The 19419-nt window shown below is 44.2% G+C and overlaps 1 long non-coding RNA gene across 1 annotated transcript in view; it reads right to left on the bottom strand.

The window, feature by feature from the left end:
• Positions 1 to 5471: 5471 nt before the first annotated feature.
• LOC141212705 (uncharacterized) overlaps positions 5472 to 19419 on the bottom strand; it is a 262183-nt gene continuing 248235 nt past the window's right edge. The window contains exons 2-3 of the long non-coding RNA XR_012282399.1: positions 6682 to 6872; positions 5472 to 6020 (exon numbers count right to left, since the gene is read on the bottom strand). This is a non-coding gene — a long non-coding RNA (uncharacterized lncRNA). The remainder of the gene's footprint in view (positions 6021 to 6681; positions 6873 to 19419) is intronic.

The raw sequence follows: 19419 nt of genomic DNA, 5'->3' as shown, positions 1-19419 counted from the left end.
GAGGACATCCCTGCCTTGTCCCATTGGTGATTGTGAAAGGTGATGAAAATGTTCTGACGCACCCCCTGGGCCTTGGGACACCCGGAGCCGGACCCTTTTTGGTGGATGCTGGTGGTTGTAGTCTTCGTGGCGGCGACCCGGTTCCGTGGCTCAGGGCGGTCAAACCAGTGGCGGAACTATTTATGTGGTTTTGATGTTTAAATGTCCGACTACGCCACCCATGGATTGCGGTCAGAGTGAACCGCCGCTACAGGGCAGACCGCTGAGGCTGGTGTTGTGGGTGCAGCAGAGCGTAGCATAACTCCCCACGGGAGGAGTATAGCCTCAGGGCAGTGTATGCGGAGGATGGGGGTGATGGTGCAGGGCAGCAGCAGTAACGACACGGAGTCAGTGATGCAGTCCAGGGCCTTTACTCACAGTTCTTATTATCCAGACCACGTCTGCAGGTAACGGCTGCCCACGTCGTACTGTGCTCACCAGGTGAGGGGCTCAGACAACTCCCAGATAACTTTGGAGCACTTCACAGGACCCCCTTTGTGTGTCCTTTGTCTGGCCTTTCTTACCAACACTTCTGTCCGGCTGCCTCAGGCCTCCTCTTGGTAAACTTGGCACCAGTTTCCCTGACCCTATGTGGTGCCTTCCTAGCGGGTGTAGCGAGGGGCTGCGCCACATAAAATGTCAGAGCCTCCGGTTTCTAGCTGAGGGTCGTTTCCTGCCTCCACTAGTTCGGGGACCGGTCTCCCCCTTTGGCCTGACCCCTCAACGCAGGTGGATTCGGGCGTGCGGTGGCGACTCGCCCGTCCGCACCCCTGGGATCCCTTCATTCCTCGTTCCTGGAGCCTTCTCCGCTCCTCTTCCTTCCTTCTCCCTCTTCCAGGCCTGGGCCTCTGTTACTAGGCCCGCCTCCGGAGCAGAGCTCATGCAGAGCCCCTGCTCCCTGCCACTTCTGCTCAGACTTCTCTGCACTGAACTAAGATGGTGCCCACCTTTTATACTCCCTTCTCAATGCACCCAGGAACTGCTTCCTCCCTGCTCCTGCACTACAGGGTTCCCCTTCCTCAGTGTTCCCTCCCCCCACTCCAGCCAGGGACAGGGACTGTCGTGCCCATCTCAGGGGCATATTGGTCGCCCTGCCCCACGGCAATGTGGTGTAATGCATGCAGGTGTCGGGTCCTGATCCACATTCCATCCTTACCTGAGAGTGAGATATCACACCTCTGGGTGAGGTGCAATACGTCTGTAGCAACCGAGCCCTCAGGGTGCTACAGTTCCATTTATCTTCAGCCTAGGTGACGTATTGCGATACAGGGCCGTGATTTTGGCTATAAAAGGGTCCCCTAGACCCCTACCCCAAGCTTTTTAAGAGAATCATATATGGCGTGCCAGGAGACTCTAATGAATGCTTTCTCAGCATCCAACGAGAGTATCTAATTACAAATTTTTAACTGCATCTAGCCCAGGAAATACTTTGTGCCTAGTAGCAGTGTCTGCTAGTCAGCGGATTATCCCGGCTGTTAAGCAAGCTACACCACCTGTAGTTTAGACACTTAATTTTTTCAAAGGAAATGCTTCGGGACCATGGGATACTCAGTGAAGAGCATCAGGAGGCACCCCAAGGCATAGGGGCTGGGACTGGCAGTAGGATGCCTTGCGGTGGACAGCCGAGCTCGATCCCTATAAAAGCTTTTTAACTGCAGCAGCTTTAGTGGACGCTACTGGAGCTGGAATTACGCGGCTGCTGGCATGAGACTTGCCCTCCAATAGATCCTTGTAAATGGATTTAAAGTGTATTCATTCAAATTAGAGAGACAATTTAAATTAAAAAGCTTAGAGCTGCCTCCACCACAGGGGGGCTCGCTCGACCCACCAGCGGACAGGCACCAGTATTGGGAGAGGGGGGCTGGCCATCAGGGTTCACCGCGGCTCTGGCACAAACCCGGCGACACGGAGGTGGCACGGGCAGGAGCGGACTGGCCGTGTCGGCTTCTCACTTTTTGGATTTTAGAAGGGCATGACATGCCTATATCTGTGTCTCCCCCTCCTTTTACTCCTCCACCTCTTTTATTTTCGCATGACTATATGTACTTGTCACTTTTCCATGTGTTAGTTGTGTCTTCTGAGCAGTTTGTCAGCTTTTGGACACCTTTGAAGGTGTTTTCTATGTGTTTCTATGTGTTTTTGTTTGCCTGCCATTGGTTTTAACGGTGTTCGAAGGTGTTCGACGAACAGTTCGACGAACAGTTCGGCGAACACACGGGTGTTCGACGAACCGAACCGAACTCGAACACTACGGGGGTGGCTCAACACTAATCATGTCTTGCTCCATCCACCAACGTCACGTTGCACCACAGACTGTCCAGGAGTTGGCTGATGTTTTAGCCCAGATCTGGGAGGAGATCCCACAGGAGACCATCTGCAACCTCATCAGGAGCATGCCCAGGCATTGTAGGGAGGTCATATAGGCACGTGGAGGCCACACACAATACTGAGCCTCATTTTAACTTGTTTTAAGGACATTACATCAAAGATGGATCATCCTGTAGTTTGTTTTTTCACTTTAATTTTGGGGGTGACTCCAAATCCAGGCCTCTATTGGTTAATAAATTTGATTTCCATTGATGATTTTTGTGTGATTTTGTTGTCAGCACGTTGAACTTTGCACAGAACAAAGTATTCAATGAGAATATTTCATTCATTCAGATCTAGGATGTGTTATTTGAGTGTTCCCTTTATTTTTTTGAGCAGTGTATATTGCAGTCATCTAGTTGCCACCCTTTTCTTAAGATAAGAGCAATTCCCCATTGTGAGTTCATAAGAGCTTGGCGCATATGCTCTGGCAATGACACCTTCCTACGGGAGAGTGCGGTAATTGGGAGCAGACTTGCAGATAGAGGCTATAATAAGAGATTAATTCAATCTGCCTTCAAAAACGTCCAAGCAAAAACTAGGAATATGACACTTAAAGCACCAATCCAGCATTTTTTTTATTTCATCGCTGGAATGGTGTTTTTAATGTAAGTCCCCTGCCCCCTTTCTCATTCTTAACTTCCGGCCTTTTTATCTGTTTTCACCACCGCTCGCGTCAGTCTCCAGCGAAAAGTTACTTGCCCGCAGCTCCAGTGTTTCACGGATAAGATATAGATAGCAAACAGTAACATAATACATAGTCTTCCTACAACCTTAAAAATTAAGTCCATCAAGTTCAACCCATAGCCTAACATGTTGATCCAGTGGAAGGCAAAAAAAAGTGGCGCTAGTAGGTCTGCCATAATGGTCCTGCAGCAAGTTTGGACAAAAAAAACACAGTATATCAGGAAGTCGCTAGTAAAAAATTACAAACTTGCACTGGACCCAGGCGTAAAAGGAAGGAGAATGCAAATATAAAACAAATATTTTATTGGTAAAATAATTCTTAAAACATACTACTTAAAATGCGCAATAAAAGTATGGGTGGGAGAAGGTAATCGCTGGTAGGCATAAAATGGATGGTGATATTAGAAGAGTGGTGTTCTTCTGCAATGTTTTCTGCAAAGTTTCTTGGCTCCTGGGAAGTGGTGTTTCCTAATGGAAGGGAGGAGTGGGTCAAGGTAAAGGTTTGGGGTAATGAATATAAATATAAAGGGGATACAATAGACAAGTATTACCTGATTATTGGAGGATGGGTAGGTGCAGTAGTCTGAATAGGTCGTGAGTGGTCTTGGGTGGTGGTTAACTGAGAAAGGAATATCAATAGAATTAAGAAGGAGGCTAAGTGTTGACTGTACTCTCGTGTATAAAATTTTATACCTGTTATGGTTGTCATAGGATCGATGGGTAGACTTCCTGGTTAGGTCAGGTTAAGTCCAACAGTTAGTAGGGTCTCTAGGAGATGGTGCAGCTTGATCTGCGTATTGCAGTTAGTAGTTGGTATAGAAAAGGTCTTGGAGAGAAGAGTCAGATATTAGGTAGGGGAGACTGTTTAGAAGGGTATAAGGACTGGTTTAAGAGTGGAGATGTACCTGATGTTGCGGGTATTTGGTGTCACCGTTAAGGATGGGTGTCCATGGAATTCTGGTGAAGACTTGCAGGTATGAGCAATATAGTTTAGTACAGTATTGGTAGGCGAAAAAATTGACTGTTTGGTACCTCTTGGTAAGACGTGTGTGGGGTTATTACCTGTTGGTGTGTGTAAATATTGAGGCTGATTAGATCTCTGCTGACAAGTCCAGAGTTTATTAAGCCTCTGTTGGGGTGGTGATGGCCCCTTTAAATTTCTTCGGTATAGGACCTGTAGCATAAAGAGTGATGCAAAAGTAAATGGTGCTAATAAAGTAGGGAGGGTATTGGATAAGAAGTAAAGGAGCGAAGAAAGTCGCTGGTTAGCTCCTGCAGGTGGGGAACTGCAGGAGAGTGGTCTCGATTCTGGGTAGGTGATCAGAGGCCAGCGTTGTTAGGGGAGAAAAAGTACTCACAGTGGTGATGGATAGAGCGCAGCCTGCTGGATGATACGACAGGAGCTGCAGTAGCATTGGTGAGATTGTACTCACTGTTTCGATCGGTCAGCCATGTGAGACGTCGACTCCTAGTGCCGTGCCCCGTGTGACGAGGTTGATGGTGGTAGGCGCCAAGCTCTGCAGCGTCGATGGTGGAGCGGTACTTACTGGTCTGGACATATTACAGAGGTGCCTGCATGGCAGGTTGCAGGGTGCCACACTGCCTTCCGGTTGCTGGTGGTCGTTGCAGACCCTCAAGGGCGAGGGGTCTGTGTGGAGAGGAGGGGGAGGCAAGAGTGGAGTCCCGGCTGGTGACTCAAACACTCAGGCACCCTCCTCACGGCGTGGGGTGGAGGCAAGTCAGGAGGACCTGCGGGGAGTTGAGACACATGACAGTCACGTGGTACAAGCTTGTACGAAGGCCAAGTGGGACCAAAACCTATGCGTTTCGGAAACTGTAAGGGTTTCCTTCATCAAGACCCGTAAGTAGCCAGACTGGTATCCATTGCGTCCACACATGCCGTCCTCTGCATTCTGTGGTTCCTGGATTAAATCTGATGAGTATCGGTGACCTGGTATTCAATCCATTGAAGCTGGCACAGCTCCTGTAGTTGCTGTTTCTTGATGCTGCTGTATATCCTATCTGGGCCTCCTCTCAAGGCCGGGCTGGCGGGGTTGGACATAGTGGCGTCTGAAACCTGTTGTGTATGCCTCATCTACAGTCTGCTGGTTCTGACTATATGCCGCACTGGTTGTGGAGCCCTTTGGATGGTGTGTGCTAACACCAGTCCCCTGCAGCTCCCCCAGGTCTGCTGGGCTGAGTAGTATCCCACCGCTGCCACCAATTTGTGAAGACATGGGGTCTTTCGTGGGTGTAACACTGCTCAGACAACACAGGGTGCGAGTAAAACAGCATGGAAATACTTTATTGAACCACAAAGAGGACAATAAACACACAAAATAGTCCCAGCATATACCCAAGATGGTACAACATTACACAGTCTCACCCTTCTGCTCTGCCCACCTGGGATAGAACAGCTGTGTCTTTTGTCCTTCCAGGGCCAACTACCTCAGTGGCCCCTGCGCTTCTGGCGGGCCCCCACAGAGAGGAGGTAGTGGCAAGCTTAGGAATCTAGCAGTCCATTGAGGTACAAGGCCAGGAGACCTGAGGGTCCCACTCTAGCCTCTCTGAGAGTTTCCATGGGGCCAGATGACCGACTAGTCCCAATCTGGCTTCTCCGAATGTCTCCATGGGTTCTAGGTGACCAGAGGTTCCCACCTAGCAACCCCAAACAACATATCCATGGGGCCAGGTGACTTCATCGTCCCAACCTGGTCTCCCCAAATGTATCCATGGTCTCTCTGATGTTCAATGGAGCAGATCCATATCTTTCCAGTCAGGGCTATATACCCTTAGGCTATAATCATGTAGAATCCAAATCTGTGTCTCTATGGGTAAAGCCATCCTACCAAGCTGATGGTGTGAAGAGAGTCTGATCTTTGCTTCTCCTTGTAAAGTCTTTTTCAAATCTGTCTCAAGTCTCTGTGCTACAGAAGAACATGTCGATTAAAACAGTTACAGTCATCCTTCAAGTACACATTCACAGGTAAGGCGTTAGGGAGGACATAAATCACAGGGCTCTGGTATAGTTTGAGCTAATCTATTTACATAGCTGGTATAGTAGGGGGGACTCTTTAAATCAGCATCTAGCTAGATTAGTAGAATATGAAATTAGCATATTAACAAACATTCATTGTTCCCAGACCCAAAGACAACAAATAATCGTATGTCTTTCTTGACCAGCCAAGAGAAATACACATACATTTACAAGTCAACACAAAGATAATAGTGTATTTGCTTGGATTAACAAATCTAAACATCTGGCTGATAAAGATTTTAAGCTGTATTGTCACATTTACGTTTATTGAAATTGAAACAATTATACATATGGTAATTGTATATTTATTTTTCTTTGTGATGTTTGTATTTGTTCATCAGGTGTCAAACTCTTTATTCTACTGATTACAATGTGATTGGTTTCTACATGCACAGATGTGGTTGGTTCCCTTTGTATTCAAAAAGATGCTATGTGTATGTGTTTCCTATACTACGATTAAGGGCTTCTTGCCAGAAACGCGTCGGTTTTTATTGCATTAATGGATCCATCATGATTTTAAGCTTTAACAATAAAGAATATGTTTTTATTACCGGATGATTGTGAGGAAGATTCCCCGTGTTTTTCGTCTTGTATGTTGATCTACTGATATTATTTACCAAATGTTGATATAACCATTTTCCCAAATTTTACTCCTTGTCTAGCAGGGCTGTGGAGTCGAAGTCGGTGTCCATTTAGGTGGAGTCGGAGTTGAAGTTGGTATAAAATGGACCGCCTCTGACTCCTAAAATATATAATGGGTTCATTGTGTTAGCACTAAATCAAATGTAGCTTAAAATATAACTTTTAATATTCAGTTTAAAATGACATGTATGCCAAAAACAAAATGCATAAGCTCAAAGAGCAGACAGATAAACACTACTGTAAAACAAAGAGACAGGATAGACCTGCTTACACAATAGTCACAAATCCAAATATTTTACGCATAAATCCACTATTCACAAATAGGAAAGACCACTCCTATAAATCAAATATGTATTGGTCTAGTTAGTAATTGGTTTATGCCAACTGGTGAAGGTGTGTGGTACCCCCCAATCAAAATCAATTGGGATAAAGTGCTAGAAAGAGTGCAGTTGGATCCACCACACAGTGCATAGCTGTGCAACAGAAATGGTTGGTCCAAAAAACAGATGGTTCAAATAGTATGCTGGGGTGTTTCTGATAACAGCTTGGTACAGATCTGCTCAAGCTTCATGTACATAATTAGGGTGTACCCCACAAGATGTATAATAACCTGGTTCCCGGCCAAAAAGATGTGGCAATACATAAGACAGCTCTGCACGCAGTTGGAATCATCCGACAAGGGCGGTAATATCGTTGTTATGGACATAAGTCACTACTGGGAAGTATGTATTTCCTTGCTCAATGAGGATATGGAATATTGCAAATTGTTCACAAATCCTCTAAAAAGTTCAGTAGTTCAGTGCAAGATGTGTTGTAAATGTTTTCATAAGAATTTGGGAAAGCTATGAAATGTCCTATAAATGTCTTTTCTATTTCTGAACTAAGGATCTAAGCTTTTAGTTGAGGTGAATCACTTTATGTACATTCTCAGTCAGTGTCGGCCTGGGGTGCCTAGGGCCCACCGGTAGAACTAACTCCAGGGACCCACTCTAAATTTGAATACTCAGGCTAGGTTCACATTCGTATTGTAGTATTTGTTAGGAGACTCAGTCGTAAGTTTCATCATATTTACTGGAGGATCAGGAGCAACAATGCTCCACATTTTCTTCTGTTAAAAGCATGGACACCCTAACGGAAACAAAAAAGACCTGATTATATTCAAATGGTTCTGTCTCTCACTATTTGTGTTTGTCATGTGACAGATCCATTTGTTTTAGGAGTTCAATTTTTCTGTTTCTATAACAATACATGAGAAAAAAACAGAACCCCGAACGCTAATATGATCATATCTCATTTTTAGGCCTTCAGGATGCAATTTTTTTTTTCACTTCCCAGAGTCATATATTTTTTATTTTTAACTTTACATAACGGCTTAATTTTTTTTCAATGTCATCAACTGAGGGTGCATATTATTTATAGGGGTTGTCCAGTATAAAAGATTATTATTTCGTAGGCTCGAGACACATGAAAGAAGAAATGAGTTTCTATGATATGCACGTTTTTGCTACAGAGCAGTCTTCAAGAACATGACAGAGGAGTGTCTTTACAGGCATCTTTATGTTTTCTATTGTGTGTGTTAATAGTGAGCTTCTTCTAAGCAGAAGATGCCACAAAAATTGACTGCTGACTTCTTTTAACCATTTTTCATCTTTGAAAACCTAAAGAGATGGTTAGAAAAAGTATGAATTTAGTAATTTTTACATTTCTATTCATTTTTTTTGGTATTTTCCCAACACAATAATCCTAAAAAAAACTGTGTGCATATAATCCTACTCACTCTACCAGGGACCAGCAATGCCTCTTGCCGCCGCTCTGGCCTTTGTTGATTGGCTGCAGTGGTGACTGCATGTCTACAGCACTATCACCGAGCTGAGTACCTTGTAACATCTATATCAAACGATGAGTTGAGTGATTGGCTATGTTGCAGCCAATCAACAAAGAGCATAGAAAGAGTAAAACCTCAGTTTTTCTATTTGCCCTAAAGAGTATGAAGTAATTGTTGAAATAGCAACCCCAAAAAAGATTATTAACTTCTTTAGGGTTGGGTAGGTGTGAATTTTTTTTCTTTCATATTTTTGCTATAAATAACATTATAGATGTATTAACTTATTCATTCTGCATATAAAAATTATATTTTTTTAACCCCTTCATGACGGATGACGTACATTTACATCATCAGCCTTGTCTCTGCCTTTGATGCGGGCTCACACACTGAGCCGGCATCTGTTCCCGCACTTGATGGCTAATCTAATCAACCAACAAGGGCCTCTAACAGTCTCAGAACCACCCGCAGCTGTTAACCAGTTTAATACCACTGTCAATCAATGACAGCGGCATTTAACACACACAGACAGGAAGCGTCTCATTGGTCCTGCCTGTCAGGTGATCGCAGGGTGCTGATGGGTTATCATGACAGCCAGAGGACTGGTGAAGACCCCCGTGACTGTCATTACGATACTCCTGTAAACGCGGCTGGCATACATAGGAGATTGTGATTTCTGCTATACATAGCAGTGCTATCTATAGCACAAGCGATCAGATGATAGCAGCTTCAAGTCTCCTAGAGGGATTATTAAACACAGCAAAAAGTAAAAAAAAAAAGTTTTAAAAAATATTTATAAAAAAACACAAAATTTCAAATAGCTCCCCTTTAGTCCTATTAAAAATAAAACAAAACAAACAAAAAATACACATTTGTATCGCCACGTTCAGAAATGTCCAATGTATCAAAATATAAAATAATTAAATCTACTCGATGAAACGGTGTAATGAGAAAAAAGTTTTAAATGCCAGAATTACGTTTTTTTGGTCTCTTCTACATTGCAATAAAATGCAACAAAAGGCAATCAAAACATCGTATCTACACCAAAATGGTAGCAATAAAAACGTCAGTTCAGGGTGCAAAAAATAAGTCATCATCAAGCCCCAGATCACGAACAATGAGAAAGTTATAGGTCTCAGAAAATGGTGACAAAAGTTTTATGTTTGACAAATTTATAAGATTATCTCAGCACAGGAACATTTTTTTTTTGAAAAAACATTAAATTGTGGAACTTATTATTATTATTATTATTCCAAGATCAATTGGCTAAAATGAATTTTTTACCCCTTTACCCCCAAGGGTGATTTGCACGTTAATGACCAGGCCAATTTTTACAATTCTGAACATTGTCACTTTATGAGGTAATTACTCTGGAATGCTTCAACGGATCCCACTGATTCTGAGATTGTTTTTTCAGGACATATTGTACTTCAAGATAGTAGTAAACTTTCTTCGATATGACTTGCGTTTATTTGTGAAAAAATCAGAAATTTGGCGAAAATTTCGCAATTTTCGAAATTTTTATTTTCATGCCCTTAAATCAGAGAGATATAGTACAGTCCAAAAGTTTGGACACACCTTCTCATTTAAAGATTTTTCTGTATTTTCATGACTATGAAAATTGTACATTCACACTGAAGGCATCAAAATTATGAATTAACACATGTGGAATTATATACTTAACAAAAAAGTGTGAAACAACTGAAAATATGTCTTATATTCTAGGTTCTTCAAAGTAGCCACCTTTTGCTTTGATGACTGCTTTGCACACTCTTGGCATTCTCTTGATGAGCTTCAAGAGGTAGTTACCGGAAATGGTCTTCCAACAATCTTGAAGGAGTTCCCAGAGATGCTTAGCACTTGCTGGCCCTTTTGCCTTCACTCTGCGGTCCAGCTCACCCCAAACCATCTCGATTGGGTTCAGTTCTGGTGACTGTGAAGGCCAGTTCATCTGGCGTAGCACCCCATCACTCTCCTTCTTGGTCAAATAGCCCTTACACAGCCTGGAGGTGTGTTTGGTGTCATTGTCCTGTTTAAAAATAAATGATGGTCCAACTAAACGTAAACCGGATGGAATAGCATGCCACTGCAAGATGCTGTGGTAGCCATGCCGGTTCAGTATGCCCTCAATTTTGAATAAATTCCCAACAGTGTCACCAGCAAAGCACCCCCACACCATCACACCTCCTCCTCCATGCTTCACGGTGGGAACCAGGCATGTAGAGTCCATCCGTTCACCTTTTCTGTGTCGCACAAAGACATGGTGGTTGGAACCAAAGATCTCAAATTTGGACTCATCAGACCAAAGCACAGATTTCCACTGGTCTAATGTCCATTCCTTGTGCTCTTTAGCCCAAACAAGTCTCTTCTGCTTGTTGCCTGTCCTTAGCAGTGGTTTCCTAGCAGCTATTTTACCATGAAGGCCTGCTGCACAAAGTCTCCTCTTAACAGTTGTTGAAGAGATGTGTCTGCTGCTAGAACTCTGTGTGGCATTGACGTGGTCTATAATCTGAGCTGCTGTTAACCTGCGATTTCTGAGGCTGGTGACTCGGATAAACTTATCCTCAGAAGCAGAGGTGACTCTTGGTCTTCCTTTTCTGGGGCGGTCCTCATGTGAGCCAGTTTCTTTGTAGCGCTTGATGGTTTTTGCAACTGCACTTGGGAACACTTTAAATGTTTTCCCAATTTTTCAGACGGACTGGCCTTCATTTCTTAAAGTAATGATGGCCACTCGTTTTACTTTACTTAGCTGCTTTTTTCTTGCCATAATACAAATTCTAACAGTCTCTTCAGTAGGACTATCAGCTGGGTATCCACCTGTCTTCTGCACAACAAAACTGATGGTCCCAACCCCATTTATAAGGCAAGAAACCCCATTTATTAAACCTGACAGGGCACACCTGTGAAGTGAAAACCATTTCCGGTGACTACCTCTTGAAGCTCATCAAGAGAATGCCAAGAGTGCGCAAAGCAGTCATCAAAGCAAAAGGTGGCTACTTTGAAGAACCTAGAATATAAGATATATTTTCAGTTGTTTAACACTTTTTTGATAAGTATAAAATTCCACATGTGTTAATTCATAGTTTTGATGCCTTCAGTGTGAATGTACAATTTTCAAAATCATGAAAATACAGAAAAATCTTTAAATGAGAAGGTGTGTCCAAACTTTTGGTCTGTACTGTACTTCAAGAAGCACAAAGAAATGGATGAAAACAAAGCACTGGAGAGTTCTGAAGTTGTAATTCCAGCTCTAGTAGCGTCAAGCCTCCCACCACTACCTCTTACATACCAATGCTACAGAAAAACTGCGAATGACACATTAAATCAGTACATTTTGTTAACTTTGATGAATTTCTGTCAACTTTGAATAATTTCTGTCAAATTTGGAAAATTTTTGTCAACTTCGATGAATTTCTCTCAACTTTGATGAATTTCTGTAAACTTTGATGAATTTCTGTAAATTTTAATGAATTCCAATGAGTGTATGGAAAGAATCAATCAAGTTATGGACTGTGGAAGAGACGCATGTGACCAGAATGGTCACTCATTTCTAGGAGATGATACCACCCAGCACCTATCCCTATACTAAATGCAGCTAACAGCGGTATTAATAGGGAATAAAATAGACTTTTTTAGTAGCAGCAGCACGGACAATAAGGCAATAATCCCCAACTAGATGCCTACAATATGCTATCCTTGATGTGATAGGTCACTGTACATGAATTGCAGATAGGAGAATATAGTAATATTGTAAAAAATAGAAGAGATTTGAATCGGCCCTGAAAAGAGTTTTTTAGGTACGTTGCTGCACCAAACTGTGGAGGAACCCAAGCAACCCTGCCTGCTTACATGAGTTTCTGAGTACAGATCACAGTAAAAAATATGAATCTGTCAATGATTTTTTGGAAGAAAGCAATAAAGTTATATAAAGTGTAAGAGATATACAGCTCTGGCAAAAATTAAGAGACCACTGAAAAGTTTTCTATTGGAAAGCATGGAAAGACTGGTGGAAAGCATGCCAAGACACATGAAAGCTGTGATTAAAAATCATGGTTAGTCCACCAAATATTGATTTCTGAACTGTTCCTGAATTAAAACATGAGTAATTTGAGGTCTGAAAGAACTGTTTGTTTTTTTAGTATTTTAAGCCTTTATCATTTGCGGCAAATAAATACCAAATTTTTAGCTTTCAATTTTGGAGACATGTTGTCAGTGTAGCATAGGCGTCTCTGCCCCCTGACAGGCAGAGACGCCGTCCCCCTTACCGCCGCGCTCCAGCACCGGTGTCTTCCTGCTCTTGCTGCTGCCGGCGCGCGCAGCTTCCCGGGCACTGTGCTTAGGGCGCGTGCACTCCCCCCCTCTTAAAGGGGCCACGCGCGCCGTCCTAAGGATTCCCCGGCCAATGGCCGGAGGATCTCTCATATAAAAGGCACATCCTCCAAAATGGAGGTGCCCATGCAAGGTTGTTGCTCTGTGTGCTAAACTCTGCTTCAGCCCTCAGGTCATGTCTGTCAGCCTACCAGTCTAGTCCGCCAGCCTGACTACCAGTCCAGTCTGCCAGCCTGACTACCAGTCTAGTCCGCCAGCCTGACTACCAGTCCAGCCCGACAGTCTGCTTGCTGCCCAGTCCGCCAGTCTGTCTATGGGCTTGGCGAGTCCGCCTATCCGGAGCCTCTACCTGCTACCTGTCTCCGCCAGCCAATATACTCTCCAGCTCGACGGTCTGCCTACGGTCCAACTCAGTCTGCCTACCCGGAGAACTTACCTGGAGGCTCCTGCCTGTTACCTGCCAGCTACCTGTGGTGCCTGCCAGTCCGTCTACCAGGATCACCCGTCAGCCTGCCTGCCATGCTCATCTGCTGTATCGGTCAGTCCCTACCATCTGACCCGTAGGCGTCACCTGCTCCCATACAAAGTCGGACCAAGAGTAGCACCTGGTCCCTCTGCTCGGTCTCTCCCTGGTTCACGGAGTCGATTGAGCCGCCGTGCGACATTGGTTGGTCCAAGTTGATACTTAGTTACGCCCCTTTGGCCCCTCCTTGTACCGCAGCACAGAGGTTCCACCACCCTGATCCATAACAGTTTACACGGGCCATGGAACCCGGTTGCCCCCAGTCTCCTTCGCTTGCTGAAACACCTAGACAAAATATCAAAGAGGAGCCAGATAGAAAAAGACAACCATAAGGTAAAAGCCTCCTAAAAAATATCTTCTATTAATAAATTCTAAAAAGGACTGTAGACAATCCATAGACAAACATAGTAACATAGTTTTTTAAGGTTGAAGGAAGACTAAGTCCATCTAGTCCAACCCATAGCCTAACTTGTTGATCCAGAGGAAGGCAAAAAAAACCCATGTGGCAAACACTAAGCTCCACATTGGGGAAAAAAATTCCTTCCCGACTCCATACGACAATCAGACTAGTTCCCTGAATCAACGCCCTATCAAGGAATCTAGTATTTATAACCTGTAATATTATACTTTTCAAGAAAGGCATCCATGCCCTTCTTAAATTTTAACAGTGAATCACTTATTACAACATCATGCGGCAGAGAGTTCCATAGTCTCACTGCTCTTACAGTAAAGAATCCCCATCTGTGATTATGTTTAAACCTTCTTTCCTCCAGACGTAGAAGATGCCCCCTTGTCCCAGTCTCAGGCCTCAGAGTAAAAAGATCAGTAGAAAGGTCTTTGTACTGTCCCCTCATATACTTGTACATAGTAATAAGATCACCCCTAAGCCTTCTTTTTTCCACAGTAAATAACCCCAAGTGTAATAACCTGTCTTGGTATTGCAGACCCCCCAGTCCTCTAATAACCTTGGTCGCTCTTCTCTGCACCCTCTCTAGTTCAGCTATGTCTTTCTTATACACCGGAGACCAGAACTGTACACAGTATTCTAAGTGTGGTCGCACTAATGACTTGTATAGAGGTAAAATTATGTTCTCCTCATGAGCATCTATGCCTCTTTTATTGCATCCCATTATTTTATTTGCCTTTGCAGCAGCAGCCTGACACTGGCCACTAAACGTGAGCTTGTCGTCCACCAATACACCCAGGTCTTTTTCAGTTACAGTTTTGCCCAGTGTTTTACAATTAAGCATATAATTATACATTTTATTTCCTCTGCCCAAGTGCATTACCTTACATTTATCCCCATTAAAGCTCATTTGCCATTTATCAGCCCAAGCTTCTAGTTTACATAGATCCTCCTGTAATATAAAACTGTCCTCCTCTGCATTGATTACCCTGCAGAGTTTAGTGTCATCTGCAAATATTGAAATATTACTCTGTATGCCCCCTACAAGGTCATTAATAAAGAGGGCCCAATACTGACCCCTGTGGTACCCCACTGTTAACTGAGACCCAGTCTGAGTGTTTTCCATTAGTAACCACCCTTTGTTTCCTATCACTGAGCCAATTCTTAACCCACATACATATATTTTCCCCTATCCCCATTGTTCTCATTTTATGTATCAACCTTTTGTGTGGAACCGTATCAAAAGCTTTTGAAAAGTCCATATACACAACATCCACTGCATTTCCTTGGTCCAGTCCTGAACTTGCCTCCTCATAAAAACTGATCAGATTAGTTTGACAGGAACGGTCCCTCGTAAACCCATGTTGATATTGGGTCATGAGGTTATTCTTCTTCAGATACTCTAGTATAGCATCTCTTAGGAAACCCTCCAGGATTTTACCCACAGTAGAGGTTAAACTTACTGGCCTATAATTTCCAAGTTCAGTTTTTGTCCCCTTTTTGAATATTGGCACCACATTTGCTATACGCCAGTCCTGTGGTACAGACCCTGTTATTATGGAATCTTTAAAGATTAAAAATAATGGTCTATCTATGACGTTACTTAATTCCTGCAGTACTCGCGGGTGTATCCCATCCGGGCCCGAGGATTTGTCAACTTTAGTGATTTTTAGATGCCGCCGTACTTCCTGCTGGGTTAAGCAAGTGACATTTACTGGAGAATTTTTGTTATCACTAATCATGTTTTCTGTCATGCGATTTTCTTGTGTAAATACGGTTGAAAAAAAATCATTTAGCATATTGTCTTTTTCCTCATCCTCATCCACCATTTCACCCAGACTATTTTTAAGGGGGCCAACACTATCATTTTTTAGTTTTTTACTATTTATGTAGTTAAAGAATATTTTGGGGTTATTTTTACTTTCTCTGGCAATGATTCTCTCCGCCTCAATCTTTGCTGCCTTGATTTGGTTTTTACATAATTTATTTAATTTTCTATATTTATTTAATGCATCATCACTACCTACTTGCTTTAGTTCTCTAAATGCTTTCTTTTTGTCACTTATTGCGCCCCTTGCAGCTCTATTTAACCATAGTGGTTTCCTCCTATTTCTAGCATGTTTATTCCCATAGGGTATATATTGTACACAGGTCCTATTCAGGATGTTAATAAATGTCTCCCATTTGCTTTGTGTAGTTTTATGTCTCAGGATATCGTCCCAGTTTATTGCACTAAGATCATCTCTCAACCGTTGGAAATTTGCCTTCCTGAAGTTTAGTGTACTTGTAACCCCTCTACTACACATCTTATTAAAGGTTACATGAAAACGTATTATTTTGTGATCACTATTACCCAAGTGACCCCCAACTCATATATTTGATATGTGGTCTGGCCTATTGGTTAATATTAGGTCTAGCAGTGCCCCCCTTCTTGTTGGGTCCTGAACCAGTTGTGAAAGGTAATTGTCTCTCATAGTTGTCAAAAACCTATTTCCTTTGCTTGAACTACATGTTTCTGTCCCCCAATGTATTTTAGGGTAGTTGAAGTCTCCCATAATAATGACTTCTCCTTGAGTCGCTGCTTCATCTATTTGCTTTACGAGGATATTCTCCGCTACTTCCATTATTTTTGGAGACTTATAACAAACTCCTATCAGTATTTTATTATTTTTTCCCCTCCCCTTATCTCCACCCACAGGGACTCTACATTTTCATTAGATTCACATATATCCTCCCGCAAGACAGGTTTTAAGGATGATTTTACATATAAACACACCCCCCCCTCGCTTGTTTGTACGGTCATTTCTGAACAGACTATAGCCCTGTAAATTAACTGCCCAGTCATGGCTCTCGCCCAGCCACGTCTCAGATATCCCTACCATGTCATAATTATTTTCCAACAAAATTAATTCTAATTCCTCCATTTTGTTGGTGAGGCTTCTGGCATTAGTGTACATGCATTTTATGCATCTCTCTGTACCTCTATTCCTTCTTATTTATTTATTGACTGTTCTAACCCCACCCCCAATTTCTATATTTGTGCCCAGGTCACTATCTGCACTATCTTTCATACCTATAAAATGAATACCCTCCCCCCCAATCCCTATTTTAAACACTCCTCCAACCTTCTAGCCATTTTCTCCCCCAGCACAGCTGCACCCTCCCCATTAAGGTGCAGCCGGTCCCTAGCATAGAGTCTGTAGCCAACTGAGAAGTCGGCCCAGTTCTCCAGGAACCCAAATCCCTCCTTCCTACACCAGTTCTTGAGCCATTTATTAATCTCCCTAATCTCCCGTTGCCTCTCTGGCGTGGCACGTGGTACCGTAGTATTTCAGAGAATACCACCTTGGAGGTCCTTGCTTTCAGCTTGCAGCCTAATTCCCTGAAATCATCTGTAAGGACCTTCCACCTACCTCTAACTTTGTCATTTGTGCCAATGTGCACCATGACCGCTGGGTCCTCACCAGCCCCTCCCAGTAATCTGTCAACCCGATCAGCGATGTGCCGGACTCGAGCGCCAGGTAGGCAGCACACTGTTCGACGATCCCTGTCTTTGTGACAGATTGCCCTATCTGTTCCCCTAATAATTGAGTCCCCCACTACCAGCACCTGCCTGGCCTGCCCTACTCTCCTATTTCCCTATTTACTGGAGCTGACACTCCTCCGGCTTTCAGGGGACATGCCTTGCTGCAGTAGTGCTACCCCTGTACCGTCATTCCCCTCATCTGCCAACTTTGCAAACTTATTGGGGTGTGCCAGATCAGGACTAGCCTCCCTGGCACTCTTCCCTCTACCACCCCTTCTAACTGTCACCCAACTAGCGACCTCACTGTCCTGCAGCTCCCGACTACCACCCCCCCCCCACATCTACCCCAGTGAGCTGCTGCTCAGTGAGCAGCAGACTCCTTTCCATGTTGTCAATGGATCTCAGTATTGCCAGCTGCTCATTTAGATCCAGTATCTGGGCTTCCAAACGCACAACGTGCACACATCTCGCGCAGCAGTAAGCAACCTCGACCGGCTGTTCAAGGAATACATACATGGGGCAAGATGTACACTGGATAGCATTGTCAATAATGGAGCTCATTTCCTAATGGGGATTGCAATATACAGAATGTTAAGTAAAAAGTAAAGTAAAGAAATTAATGAAATACAGTCAGCAATTCAGTCCAAAGTCCTCCCGTCCAAACTCCCTGAATACAAAGTCACTGAAAAACAAGTCACACACTTACTTTCGTTTGCACTTACGCTCCGGACACACGCAGCTCGTTCACACTCGCAAACTAAGAGATTTAAAGAGTTTTTTTTTTCCCTTTTCCAGCAATGCACCCTTCACCTCAATGCACTTCCAAACAACAAAGATACTCATAATAATAGGACATCAAAAAAGGGTACACACCAAAAGAGGTGGGAATACAGATTTATACTGTCCCTATTCTGTCCCTAATTTCTTTCCCTTCCTAACAGCGGAGGTTGGCACCCTAATTTGTACTGCGTGGCGCCCCCTCTCAACGTCGGTGTCCCAAATGTCCCTACAAAGACCCTAACTTAAATTAGTCAAAACTACAATGGTGAAAAAGGGTAAGAAAGGAAGCAAACGTATAGATAAATGAGCCATACGACCTTGGTCGGTCTTAGTTGATACTTAGTTACGCCCCTCTGGCCTCTCTTTGTACCGCAGCACAGAGGTTCCACCACCCTGATCCGTAACAGTTTGCACGGGCCATGGAACCCGGTTGCCCCCAGGCTTCTTCGCTTGCTGACCTGTACCAGGAGGTTTCTCGTCAGAGATCCCAACAGGAAACCATCCTGACCTACCTGTGGAATGTCAACTCCCGCCTGGACGCGCTGTCTATCCCACCTGTGTTCACCTCGAGCCAAGCGGCACCCGCCTCAGCCTACCAGTGCCATGGCATCCAGCTCTGGACCCCGGCTCTTTGCACCTCCTCGTTTCGGGGGTGACTCCGTCTTATGTCGGGGTTTTCTGAACCAGTGCACGCTGCACTTTGAACTCCTGGCACATCAGTTTCCCTCCGACCGGGCCAAGGTGGCGTTCATCATGTCTCACCTCACCGGGGAAGCATTGGCATGGCTAAACCCTCTATGGGAGAGAGGGGATCCCCTGGTGTCCGATCTTCCGGCTTTCCTCACTGCCTTCCGGAAGGTCTTCAATGAGCCCAGATGAAGGACTTCTACTGCCTCCTCACTGCTCCGTCTCCGCCAAGGGAGTCTCACCGTGGGCCAGTATGCCATACAGTTCCGTACCCTTACATCTGAGCTTGCCTGGAATGACGAGGCCCTGGTGTCCACCTTCTGGGAGGGTCTTTCCGGACTAATGAAGGACGAGCTAGCCGGCCGGGACATTCCTACCACCCTGGATGACCTGGTGTCACTAGCTACCCGGATTGACATCAGTTTCTTGGAACGAGTTAAGGAGACTACCCGGAAGAGAAGATTTCCTCGTCTTGCTCCAGAAACCTGCCTCCTAACCAGCAACTCCCCGGGCATGCTGGCCCGAACCCATGCAGATTGACCAGACCAAGATGGTCAAGTCCCTCCAAGAGACA

The sequence above is a fragment of the Phyllobates terribilis genome, unplaced genomic scaffold (genome assembly GCF_046119375.1).
Source record: "Phyllobates terribilis strain yellow unplaced genomic scaffold, ASM4611937v1 Scaffold_181__1_contigs__length_3860067, whole genome shotgun sequence".
Taxonomy (NCBI): domain Eukaryota; kingdom Metazoa; phylum Chordata; class Amphibia; order Anura; family Dendrobatidae; genus Phyllobates; species Phyllobates terribilis.
The sequence above is the reverse complement of the archived record's forward strand: the minus strand, read 5'-3'. Positions and strand labels throughout refer to the sequence as shown.